The 11611-nt window shown below is 50.0% G+C and overlaps 1 protein-coding gene across 2 annotated transcripts in view; it reads left to right on the top strand.

Annotated features, from left to right (window-relative positions):
• The first annotated feature begins 2030 nt into the window (after positions 1-2030).
• LOC138453093 (dual specificity protein phosphatase 8-like) overlaps positions 2031-11611 on the top strand; it is a 51592-nt gene continuing 42011 nt past the window's right edge. Inside the window, exon 1 of one of the 2 annotated variants that reach the window (XM_069605605.1) lies at positions 2031-2382. The gene's annotated coding sequence lies outside the window, so the exon portion shown is untranslated. Of the gene's footprint in view, positions 2383-3774; positions 3796-11611 lie in introns of those variants that run through there. The other variant, XM_069605615.1, reaches the window with a different exon arrangement.

Raw genomic sequence — 11611 nt, 5'->3', positions numbered from 1 at the left:
TCCGCCTATTGGTGCATTCCATTATGGTGTATACTCGATGCCTTTGCTCTGTTTATTTCACAAGTACAGAGTTTGCAGGCCTACTCCATTGTTCCTTGCAATGCACATACATGGTGCTCTTTGTACATGTGCCCTCTCTTTGCTAGATGCTACCACTTTGTAAGAGAACCCCTGCCTTTTTCAGCAATTTGCATGCTAGCCGCTATCCGTGAAGAGACGCACAGTCCGCGGTTAGCGCGCCCATCGGCATGCAGACATCCCTTTGGTATGTTGTATGGTACATCTATACAAACTAGGGGTATCCTGGTAAAAATCTACGAAATGAACTCTGATAAATTTTCTGCCAACATTATAATGACAATCTCTTGTGGAGGCTTCTCATGACAACTAACTGCGCATGTGATGTCATCAGTGATGTCATCAATGACATTTGTGATGTCATTGTTCATCTCCTGGGTGTTAGTTTTAGCAGTGCACAGTGGTGGCACGAGTAATGGTTGCTTAGCCTGGGTGTCATTTTAGGGGTGGGGACAAGGGTGTTTGCCCCCCCCAATGTTTGTGGCACACCATTTTGTCCCCATTCATTTGCCAGTATCACCTTTCCTGTAGATGTCATCCCCCCCCAACATTTTCAGCAAAGTTACTCCACTGTTGCTTAGCTTACCATAACTAGCGAATTCATGCGGTTTTTCGGTTTTACGTGTAACCATAATATGGATAGGTTGGTATTACTACAGAGAACTGCAATGTCCCTTTAAAAAAACTGTTTGCACGAAATTTGATAGGTTTTTCCTAGGGCAACTGAACCATAACGTCCCTTTAACAACGTTTTTTCACTGATATATATATATATATATATTGCCTGCTATCATGTAGCGTGCATGTCGGTTATTTCTAGTTGACATTTGTTTAGAACTTGCTCGAATCTCGACCTTACCTCACTGACTACAATAGCACGTCGACGTAAGGTGTCCAGAGAATGTTGCTGTTGTAATGTTTTGATATGTAAATACGTCCTCTATGTCTGTTTTTTTTTATCTGCGCTTTGATGGCTTTTATGCCGAATAAAGCCCGCGGAACTGGAACTGTGACGAGGGACAGGTGTTGGCAGCGTCCTCTCTCCAAACACGGAACAGCCGAAAGGCCGGTTACTGTGCGGTGTAACAGCGAGAACCCGCGTGGGCAAAAAGACACGAAAGGGGGAAGCCCGCCTTCCATCCCAAGCACTAAAGTGCATAATGTGTCCTAAATTAGTCAACAGAATTATGGCCGCAGGAGTAAAGCAATCATTGCAAACGACCCCGGGTAAACGCTGCTGCACGCCTTTGTGTCTGTCAGCACATGGGGGAGGGGGGTCCACAGTGGCGCGTGCTGAGGGGCAAACGCTGCCTTGCACAGCAGAGGCGCGCGAGATGCGGCGTGGACTGCCCCTGGCATGAGGGTCTGCGGGGCTGGGGCTAGGTCCGGAAGCCCCCCACCAGCACAGTGTGCACTGGGACAGCAGGGAGGGGGGGGGAGGTGTGCACACAGACACACACACACTGATGCCTGTGCAGCACTGCAGGGGCTGGTGCATGCGCTGCTGCAAATGCATGCACAGACTGACTGGTAAAGACAATTGGCCATTATTCACAGAGCGTTTTCCAATGGGGGGCAGAGGTGGGGGGGGTTGCCATTATAAAACGCTTCTGTGAACTAGACCCATTGTGTATGTAGGTTGTGAATGCACATATTGTGTGTTTTTTTTTTTGCAAGGCACACTTAAAGACCCGTCTCTGGGTCCCTATGCGGCAAGGATGCGGGGATCCCCCTCCCCCCCTCCTTCAGGCTTTTGTTATTATTACGATTGTTATTATTGATATTCATTGCAGATTCTGTCCTGGTGCCCGAAGGGTTAATGCCGTATATCCGCGCAGAATGCACCAGGAGATTGCATTAATCAGGCTAAGCGATGACATCACGGCCCTGAGAGGGTCCTCCTGATTGGACGGAGATGACATCAACCTGGGTTATTTATACTGCTGCCCCCAGCAGCGCCCCTCCCCTCGCTGCTCTCCATCACACATGACCTCATCCTCCAGCTGGCTCCAGTCCCCATCCCGGTGTAGAGCCCGGCCGTCACCTGGGCTGGCTTCCGCCGCTCGCCGCCGCCGCCGTGCCACGACCCCGCTGTGCCCGGCGCGCCACCTGCTGTGCCACCTGCTCGAGCCCCGGCTGTGCCCTGCTCCCAGCGCCACCTGGAAAAACCCGTACCCTTCGGGCTTCTTGGGGGATCCTCGGCGACGCTGCTGCAGCAGCCCGACACCTGGAGGAGCGCGCGCAGCCGTGCCACCTGCGGACGCGTGCCCTACGCAACCGCAGCACCCCCCTGGGTAGCCAAAGGTAGGTGGCGCGGTGTTTGTTGGTGCCTGTGCATTTTTTTTTTATTATTTCTTTGCCACCTCTGTATCTCTTGGTCGCCCGGGTAACAACGAGGTTTAAATCCTGCAGGGACATGGACAGGCCGGTGGCTCCCCGTCCTGCGCACCCGCAGCACCGGGCCCCGGAAATACAAATGCGCTCCCGTATTTTCTGCGGGATGTCGCAGCGCCAGCTTGCACCTCACAGCTTGCACACCGGGTGCAGCCGACTCTCCCTTGTCTACCACACGCATACCTCTCACCTTACACTGCGCACGTTGTAGTAAATATCCCCTTTTTGCAGCGTCCACCGTCTAATGGGCCTTACACCGCAGCTTGCCCTGACACCCTGCGCACTTCTAACCAGCACCGTTCTCCAAGGACTAACTATTAATGTGGGCAACGCAGCGCTTCGAAGCGAGAGCAGCGTGCCCCGGAGCGATCTATACGCGTGACGTTGTTGTAGAACCATAGGGGTAAACCCAGAATTACGGGGGGGGGCAGACCGTTTACCCCACATGGTGTTGACAAAATTATGCGCCAACGAATCATTTTAAGCACGTTTTCGAATTGAATGGGGACACCCTAAAGGTGTGAGAGCCCGTTTTTGGAGGGCTTTCGTGAAACAGAGAAAGGGGATGCCCCTGTCTGCAGCAGGTAACGCTGCACATCGCGTGCCCACTTCTGCGCCTGCTGGGGGCCCTGCGCTCGCGGCAGCCACATATCTGCGTCACAGGGGCCCGGAGACCCCGGCTCCATCATTGCCTTTCATGTTTATGGAGGTGAATGAAGGGTGTGAGTCGCACAGTAGGGCCCCCATCTCCTCTCGGCCTGTGCTGCGACGTGTCCCCCGGGATAATCCACTTGAAAACAAGCCGAAGTCGCGCATCATGTAACGGAGTCGGGAGCACCCCTGACGAGCGCCGAAAGGGACTGCGTCACCGTTTGCGCCTCACACCCCTGAGAGGCAGGGCCGCGAGCGCGCCGTGCTGGGTGCACCTTCCCCCGGTGGAACCCCCCCCCCAACCCCCACCCCGCCCGGCCCAGTCTGTTCTGGGGGCGCTTGCAGCCCTTCCTCTGCAACCCTTCCACTCACGCCTCGCTGCTGCTGCTGACAGCACCTCACTGGTATCCCGAGGCAGCTGGAGCGGGAGCGGCTAAGGGAGGGGGGCTGGGGTTTCCCCTGCACCTGCTGCCATCCGTTCGGAGCGTCGCCCGGCCCCCGCTCCCTCCACTTGGTGTTAAACACCCGCCCCTCATTCACAGAGAAGGGGCACGAGCGCCTGCCCCTGATTCCGGGTCTCGCCTACCTTTCCTGGCTGCTGTGCCCATCCACCCTGCACCCCTGCGCTCCGCACCTCAAGCCCGGGGCTGCCAGGCCATCTCTCCGCGGCAAGTACGTCATAACCGCCCGGCCCCCCTCAACATGTGGAGAACGGTGTGCTGGTGGTGAGGGGCTTCCCTAACCGCTTTTTGCAAAATACGGCATGAAATGGATCCGAGACTCGGAGTCATGAGGGGATTTAAAGCAGGTCGGGATGGAGGAGAGGGGGGAGGGGCGGTCGTAGAATCCTCACCACCAGCCCACCGCTTAATAATTATCATTCTCTCTCCTGGCCTGTTTTTCAATGGAAAAATCCGCTTGAAAACCATCTTGTAAATCAGGTCCAGCTGCTCGCTACTTATATCCTGCTCTCTCTCCCTTCCACATAGCCAGGGCTGCAAAAGGATTGGCTTTGCTGTGGAAGCCACCTGAGAACCAGGCAGGGGGGAGGGGGTGGGGGGCGGAATAACAAAAAAGTTTTTTTACACATGGGGTAACATCTGCACAAATCACGCAATAAACCGACCTGACAATATATTGTTATAATAACTTCAAAGCGTATGATTGTTGCTTTAGTTTTCCTAATCTTAATGTAAGCCTACAAGTACTAGCATGCAAAGTAATGTGAGCATAAACACATCGTTGCTGGGTTTTCTAACTATTATCTGCACTGAAAATACACAGGAAAAGAAATGTATCTTGCCATTACCTGCCGTGAGTCAGAGTTTCAAGCAGCTTTATGCACCCCGCCCTCTTCTAATCACCCACCATTCACTCCTCCTACAATACATTCCATAGAACCACAACAGCCTCGCGCCACTCCCCATTCATTTCTGTGCCCGCCCTCATCGAACGTTAATGACGTGTTAATGTGCTCAAATGCAACACAAAACACGATAAACCCGAGCATGAGTCTTCTGAGCTTGGAAGTTAACCCCGGAGCACTGGCAAGAGCTGCGTGTTTATTTGCGACTCGCGATGGGCCTTTGGATTCCCAGGATCCGGGGACATCGTTGTTTCAAGATTTCTGACCTGGAACAGTCCGGCCTACTTCCTGCACTACCTATCGGCCACTTCTCACATTTTCCCTCAAAGTGTTTTTCTGTAAATATGTCTCCTTTACTTTTCTCTTCCTCTGTTTGAACTAGCCTTGTTTTTCCTTTCCCGGTTTTTCGCTGTCAGCACACCTTCTCTGTCTGCTCCCCTTTTCGCTCCCCGCCCCCTACCGCTTGAACACTCCCCTCTTATCTCTGCTTATTTCTGCACTCTGCAGCCTCTGTAATCAAATGAAAGATCTCTAGGACCAGCACATCCGAGAATTATTTTGAAGAGCTCGTTTGAATACTCTGCCAACCAGAGAAAGACTTGAAGAAGTAAGACACATCCCGATGACAGAGAATTACTGCAGATGCTGCAGCAGTGCACAAATACCAGGAAGTGTATTCCATCTAAGCATGCTCTGCCCTGCCCCAGCACAGAAAAGAAGCCCCTTCAGAAGCTTATTTCAGATCGCGTCCTCACAACTGTCCTCCGCAGAAACGCGATGCTCATTGATGATAAGCGGCCGGGATAATAACGCTACATATACACTTACCCTATAGGGCTCAATGGGAATGGGGATGGAGGTAACAACGGGCACATTATAAGTGTCCCGTTGTTACCTCCCTCTTCCCCTCGCGGGACCCGGAAAGGACGCCTGGTTTTACCAGGCGTCCAATCCGGGTCCCGCAATGGGATGCTCGTAATCAGCCCTGACGGAATGAAGGGGGCCCGTCCCGTACCGGCCCCCTTCATTCCGTCAGCGCCTGCCTCGTAATGAGGCCCATAGGGCCTCATTACGAGGTAGCCATGGTGCTATTAGCACCATGGCTACTCCCTTACCGCATACCGGGTTCTCGGAATGGTTACTTACCGGGTCATTCCAACCTTGGGGGTCCCGGTAAATCCCCATTCTGAGAACCATTACCCATTCCCATGTGAGCCCCCATAGGGCTCAATGGGAATGGGGAAGTAGCTAATAACGGTACCGCAATTTGCAGTACCGTTATTAACTCTGAAGTCCCTTAGCGGATCCCGTCCTTAACACCTGGTCAGACCAGGTGTTAAGGAAGGAACACGCTAAGGGACCTCGGAATATGGAGGTAAGGGATTACCGGCACTGGCACCCTTACCGGTGCCGGAAATCCCTTACCTCCTACCTCGTAATGAGGCCCACGTAATGAGGCCCATCATCTTTTATCCTAATTACTGCAACGTGGCCATTGGCCTGCCCATGCTCAAAGGCCATGGCCGGTGGTATCTGGTTGTTTACTAGTGAGGGTGATATGGGCCACAGTCTTATCGCACCAGTGGCATTGGCCACAACCGCATGCAATGATCATTGTGTGTTGAAGAAGATATTGCATAACCAAACCCTTGAAATTCAGTGAAGAAACTTTAGTTAATAGAGTTAAGATCATCAAATCAATTGCAACAGAACCCTTGAAATTCAGCAGATGTGGGAATTGGCCACAATCTTAACTCTGACTCACCTCTGTTGCTCAACCCATGAGCAAATGCATGAGATCACAGGAGGGATCTGTAATGAGATTAAGGTGCTGCAAAAAATGAAATTTAATAAAAATAAAATTGGTCATGACTTCCCACCTGAAATTTCGTTTGTTGTTTTTTTAGGGACCCCACAATTCTTCGGCCCAAAAAAAGCAACATTTTGGGATAAAAGATGGAATTTCACAGGAAAATGCTCATAGGAAAATGAAATTCGCCCAAAAAAATTGCGTAAAAGGGAACAAAACACCATGCCATTTAGACAGAATTGGTGGCAAATGTTTCCAGTTTCATTGTGGTTTCCCAACTCATCCCCTCAGTACAGCAGGTAAGTGGGAGGATCCGATTTTGTCACCAGGACTTCCATTTCCTCGGGCTGTGCCTTCATTTGCAAGAGTCTGATTCTCGCACAGGGCCTTCCAAAAGGCTGCCAGGTGAGCCAAATTAAAGATAGAAGATAAGGGCCAGGACTTGAAAGCCCATCCTCTTCTTCCTCCCGTATTGGAGATGCCATCTTCGTAACCCATGCACAGGTTGCCTTTTCCATGTTGATTTTCGTGGTAGTTGGGCCTGGAAACCCAGCCCACCGGTGGCTTGCCTGGTAATGCAAAGGGGCCTAGTGTGAAGGTATGGAATGGTCGCGTGGCAACAGGAAAAAAGGAACGAACGACGGGCTTCCATGGAACCAGGGCAACGCCGGCTGTTGGCTGCCATTTTGAAGAGGTAAACCTGACGCCGTGTGGCACTCAGCATCGCCCCTCTTATATGGGGCGGAAGACGCTGGCAGCAGGGGCCGTAAAGCTGGCTGCTCCATGCGAATGAAGTTTCTGCTGTTGCTGGCTTTGCTGCTGGGTGATGCGAGGGCCTGCTTCATTGGTTCCTTGGTATATAGCCGGTAGCATGACATGCTGAGGATGGTTGCCAGCAGTGCCAGTCCTGTGTGCCCACCATGGATAATCCACTCTATTGGGTGTACAGCTTGCTTTATTCCCTGGCCTCTTCACGGGAGATGGCGCCACTGGTGCCACACAGCATGGGCCATTCCCCAGAACAGACCATGCCCCACAGGTGGCTTAGAGTCAGGGGCACAACTAGTCCTTATGTGTCAGATGCTGGGGGAGCAACCGCCTTCAGAGACTTTGTGCGGGCGGTGCAAATCAACTTGTATGGTGCCCCATTCCAGTTGCCACAAACACATCTGTTGAGGAACTGGTGTCACATTAGCAATAATGGGGGCATGCCAGGCACATTGGACCAGTGGCATTGCCCAAAAAACATGAGGGGTTTTACATACAAAAGGCACTTTTTGATGGTAACTGCCAGCATGGTATTGCAGTGGTTGTGATGTGGTGCATAGTTGTGCTTGTCAGTCAGTGGGTGAAGTGGGTGGGAGCGGTGCTCCTCTACTTAAAAAAAAGGTTTTACTGTTCATATACTTTTATTTTTAAAAGCAATCGTTTCGGAATGGTTTACTTTTAAAATAAATGTGTAGGAAGAAGTTTAAACTTGCACTTCCCTTAAACAGCAGGCGCATGTGTTTGGGGGTTTAGGTTGTGCGTGGGAGGGGGTGTGGTGATGGGCTTAGTGGGGAGTGGGGTCAGGCCAGCAGGGAACATAGTTCCACTACTTCTTTTCGTACATTTCCACCACTGTTGTCAGCTGCTAATTCATGTTGCACATCCGGCCGCATTTGACCATAATCACCTGGGTGGCGCTATAGTAATCACATGGGTGGCGCTATAGTAATCACATGGGTGGCGCTATAGTAATCACATGGGTGGGGCTATAGTAATCACACGGGTGGCGCTTTAGTAATCACATGAGTGGCGCTATAGTAATCACAGGGGTGGCGCTATAGTAATCACATGAGTGGCGCTATAGTAATCACACGAGTGGCGCTATAGTAATCACATGGGTGGCGCTATAGTAATCACATGAGTGGCGCTATAGTAATCACACGGGTGGCGCTACAGTAATCACATGGGTGGCGCTATAGTAATCACATGGGTGGCGCTATAGTAATCACATGAGTGGCGCTATAGTAATCACACGAGTGGCGCTATAGTAATCACATGGGTGGCGCTATAGTAATCACAGGGGTGGCGCTATAGTAATCACATGAGTGGCGCTATAGTAATCACACGAGTGGCGCTATAGCAATCACATGGGTGGCGCTATAGTAATCACATGAGTGGCGCTATAGTAATCACACGGGTGGCGCTACAGTAATCACATGGGTGGAGCTATAGTAATCACATGAGTGGCGCTATAGTAATCACACGGGTGGCGCTATAGTAATCACATGGGTGGCGCTATAGTAATCACATAAGTGGCGCTATAGTAATCACATGGGTGGCGCTATAGTAATCACATAAGTGGCGCTATAATAATCACATGGGTGGCGCTATAATAATCACATGAGTGGCGCTATAGAAATCACATGAGTGGCGCTATAGTAATCACATGGGTGGCTCTATAGTAATCACATGGATGGCGCTATAGTAATCACACAAGTGGCGCTATAGTAATCACACGGATGGCGCTATAGTAATCACATGAGTGGCGCTATAGTAAGCACATGAGTGGCGCTATAGTAATCACATGGGTGGAGCTATAGTAATCACATGAGTGGCGCTATAGTAATCACACGGGTGGCGCTATAGTAATCACATGGGTGGCGCTATAGTAATCACCTGGGTGGCGCTATAGTAATCACATGGGTGGCGCTATAGTAATCACATAAGTGGCGCTATAATAATCACATGGGTGGCGCTATAGTAATCACATGAGTGGCGCTATAGTAATCACATGGATGGCGCTATTATAATCACATGAGTGGCGCTATAGTAATCACATGGGTGGCGCTATAGTAATCACATGAGTGGCGCTATAGTAATCACATGGGTGGCTCTATAGTAATCACATGAGTAGCTCTATAGTAATCACCTGGGTGGCGCTATAGTAATCACATGAGTGGCGCTATAATAATCACCTGGGTGGCGCTATAGTAATCACATGGTTGGCGCTATAGTAATCACATGAGTGGCGCTATAGTAATCACATGGTTGGCGCTATAGTAATCACATGGGTGGCGCTATAGTAATCACACAGTTGGCGCTATAGTAATCACAAGGTTGGCGCTATAGTTGCAGTGTCTTTGATATGCCAATGGGTCGTCAGAAGGTGGGTAAAGCAAGCTGACTAGATACTGTGGCCTCCGAATTTGTGTCATGACATAGTGTCACCTGACATGGCATCCCCTAGCTTAACATCACATCTCAACACACAACTCCAGCAGCAAAACAGCATAGGTTACACAATGGAACGTACACCGACCAAAGACAAAAGTCTACAATAAATTCCCTAAACACCACACTAACCCACAACAGATACACCAACAAAACTCTACACATTCCCAAAATACTCTGACAGACACCTTGGTCAACCGCACAAACGGGCCACATTACCCGGTAGGCGGTGAGCCATGGCACCATTAGCGCCATGGCTCATGCCGGTAAAATACCGGCACCGCCTTGGCGGAAAGGGGATTTACCGCCCCATTCCAAGGTTGGAGGGGCGGTAAATCCCCCTTCCGCCATTGCCCTTCCCCATTCCCATTTCTGCCCCATTGGGCTCAATGGGAATGGGGAAGGCGCTAATTACGGCACCGCAATTTTGCGGTGCCGTAATTAGCTCCGAGGTCCCTTAGCAGGTTGGATTTTAACGCCTGCAAAAAGCAGGCGTTAAATCCCCCAACCCGCAAAGGGACCTTGTAGTAAGGCGGTAGGGATTTACCGGTACCGGTATTTTACCGGTACCGGTGAATCCCTACCGCCATCCGTGTAATGAGGCCCTTTATGTTAGCAACCTGGGGCGCACGGTAACCACTGCTCTACATGAGCCATACAATAGCTAAAATGTGCACCCTACAGGCATCCTTAACTTTCCAGATCTGCACACATCACTTACAGACCCTGAAGCTCGAAGAAACCATGAAAAGGCGAGGGGGAGGAGGTTATGCAAGACTCAATGGGCCTCATCACGAGTTTGGCCTGAGCCCTTAAATGCGGCGGTAACGGTATTACCGCCGCATTTAGGGGCTGGCCAAATCATGAGTTGGGCCGAAATGACATTTTTACCTCCACCTTTTTGCTGGAGTTAAAATTGGCTATTTTCTGGCTGTTTTGTGCGCTATTACCGCCAGTGCAATTACCGCCAACAGCAATAGTGCTCCCCAACTCCATATGGACCCAATGGGAAATTGGGATTTACCCCCCCCCCCCACAACTTGTGATCTGGCACAAATTGCGCTGAACCGAGTTGCGGGTCGGCGGTATCCCGGCGGTATTACGGTCGGGATACTGCCCAACTCGTGATGAGGCCCAATAGCACAGCATAACTGAGCATAGCAAAGAGCTGCACTCATTATCATTTGTGGTATTACTCTGAATGGTCCAGGCAAGAAATGAATGCCAGTCTGCTATGCTATGATCGCCGGAGCTGTGACCGGCCGCTGAGACTATACTTCTGCCTGTCACATTAGGTGCTATGGGAACTGAGGGATGGTCCCTGCAACAATTGCACAGTTCTAGGTGGTGTCCTCGGAGACACTATTGGAGGAGCACAAGGAGACACGATTCTGTCCATAAATTCATGAAATCTGCCTCACTGTAAAGCAATTTATTTTTTAATAGTGTGATCTTTGTCACTTCTAAGGAGCCCACTTTCTAATTCCAGTGAGATTACACACTTTGTATAAACAGTCAACCTGGGATTGTAAGCCTCTCTGCAAATGAGGTACTTGACCAAATACCTTCTGAACTCTACTTGGTACACATTTTAAAGATTTGTCTTTCAAGGACTACAGCAATACTGTTTTATAGTGTTTGCTTGACAAATACACAAATCCACAAATCCCACAGTAAAGCATCCTGACAATATGGTAATGACAATATGGCAACATTGTAAACCAAAGAAATATCAATGTTCCTTTATTTCCCACATCCTGAATAGAAAACTACAAATCCTAGAAGGCAAAATAACAATAGCCTGAAAAATCATTGTACAGAATTGTGTTTTTAGCACTTTAAGAAATACAAGGTCTTTTTACTTAAAAATGTAAATGGCATTTTAGTCATTTGCACTATGAAAAGCAAAACAAAGGTGTACATGGATGTCAACATAATCGAGCGGATGCCTTAGTTTTTAGTTTTAGCTATTGCCTACAAGCCAAAACTATTGCATTAGAATGCAGACAGGGAGAAATGACATATCAGTAGGAACACAAAGCTTGTAGGTGTTGCTTGGTTGTTTACCCACCCATGGACTGCCCGTGGCCATG

The sequence above is a fragment of the Ambystoma mexicanum genome, chromosome 1p, assembly GCF_040938575.1.
Source record: "Ambystoma mexicanum isolate Mex_15411 chromosome 1p, UKY_AmexF1_1, whole genome shotgun sequence".
In the NCBI taxonomy this organism is placed as follows: Eukaryota; Metazoa; Chordata; class Amphibia; order Caudata; family Ambystomatidae; genus Ambystoma; species Ambystoma mexicanum.
Note: the sequence above shows the minus strand (reverse complement) of the source record. Positions and strands in the feature narration are given on the sequence as shown.